The 7,500-nt window shown below is 54.8% G+C and overlaps 3 non-coding genes across 3 annotated transcripts in view; all 3 read right to left on the bottom strand.

The window, feature by feature from the left end:
* LOC126327739 (large subunit ribosomal RNA) overlaps positions 1-1,600 on the bottom strand; it is a 4,221-nt gene extending 2,621 nt beyond the window's left edge. Inside the window, exon 1 of the ribosomal RNA XR_007561426.1 lies at positions 1-1,600. This exon is cut by the window's left edge and continues 2,621 nt beyond it. This is a non-coding gene — a ribosomal RNA (large subunit ribosomal RNA).
* Positions 1,601-1,788: 188 nt separating this feature from the next.
* On the bottom strand, positions 1,789-1,943 carry LOC126327710 (5.8S ribosomal RNA). Its single transcript, XR_007561398.1, has one exon. It is a non-coding gene; the product is annotated as a 5.8S ribosomal RNA (ribosomal RNA).
* Positions 1,944-2,304: 361 nt separating this feature from the next.
* On the bottom strand, positions 2,305-4,197 carry LOC126327818 (small subunit ribosomal RNA). The gene has a single exon (XR_007561499.1). It is a non-coding gene; the product is annotated as a small subunit ribosomal RNA (ribosomal RNA).
* Positions 4,198-7,500: the final 3,303 nt, after the last annotated feature.

The raw sequence follows: 7,500 nt of genomic DNA on the forward strand, positions 1-7,500 counted from the left end.
TTAGCGGATTCCGACTTCCATGGCCACCGTCCTGCTGTCTTAAGCAACCAACGCCTTTCATGGTTTCCCATGAGCGTCGATTCGGGCGCCTTAACTCGGCGTTTGGTTCATCCCACAGCGCCAGTTCTGCTTACCAAAAGTGGCCCACTTGGCACTCCGATCCGAGTCGTTTGCTCGCGGCTTCAGCATATCAAGCAAGCCGGAGATCTCACCCATTTAAAGTTTGAGAATAGGTTGAGGTCGTTTCGGCCCCAAGGCCTCTAATCATTCGCTTTACCGGATGAGACTCGTACGAGCACCAGCTATCCTGAGGGAAACTTCGGAGGGAACCAGCTACTAGATGGTTCGATTAGTCTTTCGCCCCTATACCCAGCTCCGACGATCGATTTGCACGTCAGAATCGCTACGGACCTCCATCAGGGTTTCCCCTGACTTCGTCCTGGCCAGGCATAGTTCACCATCTTTCGGGTCCCAACGTGTACGCTCTAGGTGCGCCTCACCTCGCAATGAGGACGAGACGCCCCGGGAGTGCGGAGGCCGCCGCCCCGTGAAGGGCGGGGAAGCCCCATCCTCCCTCGGCCCGCGCAAGGCGAGACCTTCACTTTCATTACGCCTTTAGGTTTCGTACAGCCCAATGACTCGCGCACATGTTAGACTCCTTGGTCCGTGTTTCAAGACGGGTCGTGAAATTGTCCAAAGCTGAAGCGCCGCTGACGGGAGCGATTATTCCGCCCGAGAGCATCCCGAGCCAACAGCGGCGCGGGTCCGGGGCCGGGCCAGGTAGGTCCGTCATCCGGGAAGAACCGCGCGCGCTTGCCGGGAGCCCGAGCGCCCAAAGGGGCGAATCGACTCCTCCAGATATACCGCCGAGCAGCCAGCCAGGACACCGGGGCTCTGCCCAACAGACGCGAACCGAGGCCCGCGGAAGGACAGGCTGCGCACCCGGGCCGTAGGCCGGCACCCAGCGGGTCGCGACGTCCTACTAGGGGAGAAGTGCGGCCCACCGCACACCGGAACGGCCCCACCCCGCGGCGAGTGGAAAGGCAACCGGACACGACCCCGCCGCGGATTGCTCCGCGCGGGCGGCCGGCCCCATCTGCCGAGGGCGGGGGCCAGTGGCCGGATGGGCGTGAATCTCACCCGTTCGACCTTTCGGACTTCTCACGTTTACCCCAGAACGGTTTCACGTACTTTTGAACTCTCTCTTCAAAGTTCTTTTCAACTTTCCCTCACGGTACTTGTTCGCTATCGGTCTCGTGGTCATATTTAGTCTCAGATGGAGTTTACCACCCACTTGGAGCTGCACTCTCAAGCAACCCGACTCGAAGGAGAGGTCCCGCCGACGCTCGCACCGGCCGCTACGGGCCTGGCACCCTCTACGGGCCGTGGCCTCATTCAAGTTGGACTTGGGCTCGGCGCGAGGCGTCGGGGTAGTGGACCCTCCCAAACACCACATGCCACGACAGGGGCAGCCTGCGGGGTTCGGTGCTGGACTCTTCCCTGTTCGCTCGCCGCTACTGGGGGAATCCTTGTTAGTTTCTTTTCCTCCGCTTAGTAATATGCTTAAATTCAGCGGGTAGTCTCGCCTGCTCTGAGGTCGTTGTACGAGGTGTCGCACGCCACACCGCCAGCCGGCTGTGCACGCTACCGAGAAAGTACCGGTATGCGAACCGCCAGGCGACGGGCGCGCATCGCACGTTTAAGGAGACGCGGCCGGCCACACAGGCGACCACGACACTCCCACGTCTCCGAAGCGGGACAGACGCCGCGCGCTTCAGTATACGTAGCCGACCCTCAGCCAGACGTGGCCCGGGAATGGAATCCATGGACCGCAATGTGCGTTCGAAACGTCGATGTTCATGTGTCCTGCAGTTCACATGTCGACGCGCAATTTGCTGCGTTCTTCATCGACCCACGAGCCGAGTGATCCACCGTCCTGGGTGATCTTTTCCTTTTCAGTCTCCCACTGTCTCTTTCAAGACAGTAGCATTTGCGGGACTGAGGCGTCTGACGGCCCCTGTTCCACTATTTTTTTGTGTCCAACGGCCTCACAGCCGATGGGCGTCGTACGGCTCCACACCGGAGCGGACAGGCACTCGGGCGAACGTCATTCAAAACCGGCGCCAGGCGCCAGGTACCGCAGGCCAGCCGCTCCAGAGCTTCAGCGCTCGTACCACACAACAACAACACTTCCGCTAGTTTTGAGAGGCACGCGTGGTTCCGCACGCGGCGCACGGCCACTGCCGTACAGGTAGCGTGTTGCGCGACACGACACGCACATCGAAAGACATGCAGTCTAGTCGGTAATGATCCTTCCGCAGGTTCACCTACGGAAACCTTGTTACGACTTTTACTTCCTCTAAATGATCAAGTTTGGTCATCTTTCCGGTAGCATCGGCAACGACAGAGTCGATGCCGCGTACCAGTCCGAAGACCTCACTAAATCATTCAATCGGTAGTAGCGACGGGCGGTGTGTACAAAGGGCAGGGACGTAATCAACGCGAGCTTATGACTCGCGCTTACTGGGAATTCCTCGTTCATGGGGAACAATTGCAAGCCCCAATCCCTAGCACGAAGGAGGTTCAGCGGGTTACCCCGACCTTTCGGCCTAGGAAGACACGCTGATTCCTTCAGTGTAGCGCGCGTGCGGCCCAGAACATCTAAGGGCATCACAGACCTGTTATTGCTCAATCTCGTGCGGCTAGAAGCCGCCTGTCCCTCTAAGAAGAAAAGTAATCGCTGACAGCACGAAGGATGTCACGCGACTAGTTAGCAGGCTAGAGTCTCGTTCGTTATCGGAATTAACCAGACAAATCGCTCCACCAACTAAGAACGGCCATGCACCACCACCCACCGAATCAAGAAAGAGCTATCAATCTGTCAATCCTTCCGGTGTCCGGGCCTGGTGAGGTTTCCCGTGTTGAGTCAAATTAAGCCGCAGGCTCCACTCCTGGTGGTGCCCTTCCGTCAATTCCTTTAAGTTTCAGCTTTGCAACCATACTTCCCCCGGAACCCAAAAGCTTTGGTTTCCCGGAGGCTGCCCGCCGAGTCATCGGAGGAACTGCGGCGGATCGCTGGCTGGCATCGTTTATGGTTAGAACTAGGGCGGTATCTGATCGCCTTCGAACCTCTAACTTTCGTTCTTGATTAATGAAAACATACTTGGCAAATGCTTTCGCTTCTGTTCGTCTTGCGACGATCCAAGAATTTCACCTCTAACGTCGCAATACGAATGCCCCCGCCTGTCCCTATTAATCATTACCTCGGGTTCCGAAAACCAACAAAATAGAACCGAGGTCCTATTCCATTATTCCATGCACACAGTATTCAGGCGGGCTTGCCTGCTTTAAGCACTCTAATTTGTTCAAAGTAAACGTGCCGGCCCACCGAGACACTCAACAAAGAGCACCCTGGTAGGATTTAAACGGGGTCCGCCTCGGGACGCGAAAGCACCCCTTCGGCTCGCCCCACCGGCAGGACGTCCCACGATACATGCCAGTTAAACACCGACGGGCGGTGAACCAACAGCGTGGGACACAAATCCAACTACGAGCTTTTTAACCGCAACAACTTTAATATACGCTATTGGAGCTGGAATTACCGCGGCTGCTGGCACCAGACTTGCCCTCCAATAGATACTCGTTAAAGGATTTAAAGTGTACTCATTCCGATTACGGGGCCTCGGATGAGTCCCGTATCGTTATTTTTCGTCACTACCTCCCCGTGCCGGGAGTGGGTAATTTGCGCGCCTGCTGCCTTCCTTGGATGTGGTAGCCGTTTCTCAGGCTCCCTCTCCGGAATCGAACCCTGATTCCCCGTTACCCGTTACAACCATGGTAGGCGCAGAACCTACCATCGACAGTTGATAAGGCAGACATTTGAAAGATGCGTCGCCGGTACGAGGACCGTGCGATCAGCCCAAAGTTATTCAGAGTCACCAAGGCAAACGGACCAGACAAGCCAATCCGATTGGTTTTGATCTAATAAAAGCGTCCCTTCCATCTCTGGTCGGGACTCTGTTTGCATGTATTAGCTCTAGAATTACCACAGTTATCCAAGTAACGTGGGTACGATCTAAGGAACCATAACTGATTTAATGAGCCATTCGCGGTTTCACCTTAATGCGGCTTGTACTGAGACATGCATGGCTTAATCTTTGAGACAAGCATATGACTACTGGCAGGATCAACCAGGGAGCTGCGTCAACTAGAGCTGAGCAGCCGGCCGCCCGGGAGTGTGTCCCGGGGGCCCGCGCGAACACGCAAGCGTCCGCTCAATTATTCTGCAAACAGGAGGAGGCCGAGCTCCCCTGCACGATACACCTCGAAACCCTCTCAGGTCCCGGCGGCGCGCAGCGCCGTCCTAGGTACTTGGTCGGTTTCGAGAGAGGCGCAATCACCCGGAGTTAGGCGAGTAGACGGTTTTAGTGCAAACACCCTTGCTCCCAACTGAGCTTGCCGCTGCCGACAGAGGCCCGGGAGCGTGCTGTCGTGGCATTGCCGGCGGGAGACAACACGCGCCACCTATGGTGACCGGCAGCTCCAACGCCAGCGCCACACAAGGGCAAAGCCCCACTTGGGTGCAGAAGCGAACTCTCCCAGCACAGCGCACGCGCCAACACGTCCGCACAACTGCGATACAAACCACCTGCGAGAACCGCTGGGGCGACCGAGCAGCAGACGGCGTCGCGGCGCCGAGTGCCAGGCGGCGGCGCATCCTCAACGCACACAGTCCTCAATCAGACCAGCACACTGCAGATGTCCACCGCGCTTCGCACCGGGCTCGGCTGAACCAACTTTGGCCGCCAGGCGCCGCGTGCAGGGTGCGCCGCAGCGTAGCTGCGCCGCCTGCCGGGCCCGTCTGCTGGCGCTCCTGCCACTCGGCGCCCCCCACCAGCCGGCTGTTGCGCGTGCGCCCACGCAGCGCGCGGCCAACACGCCGGGCGGCCCCCCTTCACCGGCCGGGAACAGTCCCACCAAGCCACCGCCGCGTATCGCTTCATACCCACATGGGCCTAGTCACGTGTGTGGATGTGGCGGGTACCGCTGAAACAACCGGTTAATAGCTGTACCGATCGTCGCCATTACAGATTCACCTCCAGCGTGAACAACCGCTCAACAACGGATTTCCAGTTCATTTGCGTATCTTGGGCAGTAAACGTAGATGTCCACCTACATTTGCGAATTCAACAATTCTTGCATGCCAGGATGTCATGTGTCACGACACGCTACATCAGACCACATACACACTGCGACATGTGCAGAAGAGAACACGTGGAAGGTGGCCCGCGCACGTATGCGATGTCCCTTCCGCGATCCACTGTCAACCGGCATCTGCGGCATGTCCCAGATATGGAACGCGGTCCACCAGGGTAGCACTTTGTGTGAGGCAATACGACAAAGTCGGAATACACGCGTCACTACATCAGACGGCTCACGCTGACCTGACCTGACCTGACCTGACCTGACTCACCGCACCACCACACCCAGCGACCCAGGGTGACATACAATGCGTTCGTACGTTCCTCCCACACGCCTCTACGGCGTACCACAGTGCAACCTAGCTGTTATTGGGAGACGAGACAAGTAGCATCGAGCACAACATATGGAAATTGAGATTCGACACCGTTGGGCACAGCCAGCGTACGGTCACACGTATCACACTACTTCACTCTGTACGTAACGACCGATGATCGGTACAGCGTGTGGGTTACGCGTACGACATCAGCGGACAATGGACACAGACCATACCACGACGTACACTGAGGGCGTCGACATCTGAATGCAACTGAACAGCTGCGAGGCTCATTTAACACTCAAACGCCAGACCGACCAGCTTGAGAGGACAGAGACACAAAGAGAGGGACAGAGGGAGGGGGGGGGCCGATATAGTCCTATTGCAGTACAATTGACAGTGGATAGCGGGAATATGTGGAAAGTAAGCAACACTCGCAAGACATCTACATGAGGATAACAACGACACCAGAGATTCCGAGCAGTGAACTATGTTAGGCAAAGGGACAACGTGGGTTAGGTTAAGGGACAACGTGGGTTAGGTTAAGGGACAACGTGGGTTAGGTTAAGGGACAACGTGGGTTAGGTTAAGGGACAACGTGGGTTAGGTTAAGGGACAACGTGGGTTAGGTTAAGGGACAACGTGGGTTAGGTTAAGGGACAACGTGGGTTAGGTTAAGGGACAACGTGGGTTAGGTTAAGGGACAACGTGGGTTAGGTTAAGGGACAACGTGGGTTAGGTTAAGGGACAACGTGGGTTAGGTTAAGGGACAACGTGGGTTAGGTTAAGGGACAACGTGGGTTAGGTTAAGGGACAACGTGGGTTAGGTTAAGGGACAACGTGGGTTAGGTTAAGGGACAACGTGGGTTAGGTTAAGGGACAACGTGGGTTAGGTTAAGGGACAACGTGGGTTAGGTTAAGGGACAACGTGGGTTAGGTTAAGGGACAACGTGGGTTAGGTTAAGGGACAACGTGGGTTAGGTTAAGGGACAACGTGGGTTAGGTTAAGGGACAACTTGAGTTAGGTTAAGGGGCAACTTGAGTTAGGTTAAGGGGCAACTTGAGTTAGGTTAAGGGGCAAATTGAGTTAGGTTAAGGGACAACTTGAGTTAGGTTAAGGGACAACTTGAGTTAGGTTAAGGGACAACTTGAGTTAGGTTAAGGGACAACTTGAGTTAGGTTAAGGGACAACTTGAGTTAGGTTAAGGGACAACTTGAGTTAGGTTAAGGGACAACTTGAGTTAGGTTAAGGGACAACTTGAGTTAGGTTAAGGGACAACTTGAGTTAGGTTAAGGGACAACTTGAGTTAGGTTAAGGGACAACTTGAGTTAGGTTAAGGGGCAACTTGAGTTAGGTTAAGGGGCAACTTGAGTTAGGTTAAGGGGCAACTTGAGTTAGGTTAAGGGGCAACTTGAGTTAGGTTAAGGGGCAACTTGAGTTAGGTTAAGGGGCAACTTGAGTTAGGTTAAGGGGCAACTTGAGTTAGGTTAAGGGGCAACTTGAGTTAGGTTAAGGGGCAAATTGAGTTAGGTTAAGGGGCAAATTGAGTTAGGTTAAGGGGCAAATTGAGTTAGGTTAAGGGGCAAATTGAGTTAGGTTAAGGGGCAAATTGAGTTAGGTTAAGGGGCAAATTGAGTTAGGTTAAGGGGCAAATTGAGTTAGGTTAAGGGGCAAATTGAGTTAGGTTAAGGGGCAAATTGAGTTAGGTTAAGGGGCAAATTGAGTTAGGTTAAGGGGCAAATTGAGTTAGGTTAAGGGGCAAATTGAGTTAGGTTAAGGGGCAAATTGAGTTAGGTTAAGGGGCAAATTGAGTTAGGTTAAGGGGCAAATTGAGTTAGGTTAAGGGGCAAATTGAGTTAGGTTAAGGGATAATCTGGTACAACCACAGTTAGGTTAAGCGATAATCTGGTACAACCACAGTTAGGTTAAGCGATAATCTGGTACAGCCACAGTTAGGTTAAGCGATAATCTGGTACATCCACAG

Source organism: Schistocerca gregaria, unplaced genomic scaffold (genome assembly GCF_023897955.1).
Source record: "Schistocerca gregaria isolate iqSchGreg1 unplaced genomic scaffold, iqSchGreg1.2 ptg001059l, whole genome shotgun sequence".
Lineage (NCBI taxonomy): Eukaryota > Metazoa > Arthropoda > Insecta > Orthoptera > Acrididae > Schistocerca > Schistocerca gregaria.